The following is a 240-nucleotide window of genomic DNA, read 5'->3' as shown; positions in this document are numbered from 1 at the left end:
AGGGAAGAAACAGTTCCTAGTTTGTAAGAGGTTCATGATCTTCTTAGTGCCGAGTGCAGACCTTCTTCTCAGCCACGTAAGAATCGGGTGTGAGCTGATTGAGGAAGAAACAAATAAGAGGAATAAACACGTATAAGAGGGAAGAAGGGATAAGAAAAATAAAGAAATGAGAGGAAAAGGAGGAGGAGAAGGAAGAGAAGAAAAGAAAATGCCCTAAAATGGACCAACACCCAGTAGTAT

At 40.8% G+C, this 240-nt stretch overlaps 1 protein-coding gene across 1 annotated transcript in view; it reads right to left on the bottom strand.

Moving 5' to 3' along the window:
- LOC119589140 (calcitonin receptor-like protein 1) overlaps positions 1–240 on the bottom strand; it is a 102,570-nt gene that overhangs the window by 56,842 nt on the left and 45,488 nt on the right. The gene's annotated exons all lie outside the window — the stretch shown is intronic.

The sequence above is a fragment of the Penaeus monodon genome, chromosome 25 (assembly GCF_015228065.2).
Source record: "Penaeus monodon isolate SGIC_2016 chromosome 25, NSTDA_Pmon_1, whole genome shotgun sequence".
Taxonomy (NCBI): Eukaryota; Metazoa; Arthropoda; class Malacostraca; order Decapoda; family Penaeidae; genus Penaeus; species Penaeus monodon.
Note: the sequence above shows the minus strand (reverse complement) of the source record. Positions and strands in the feature narration are given on the sequence as shown.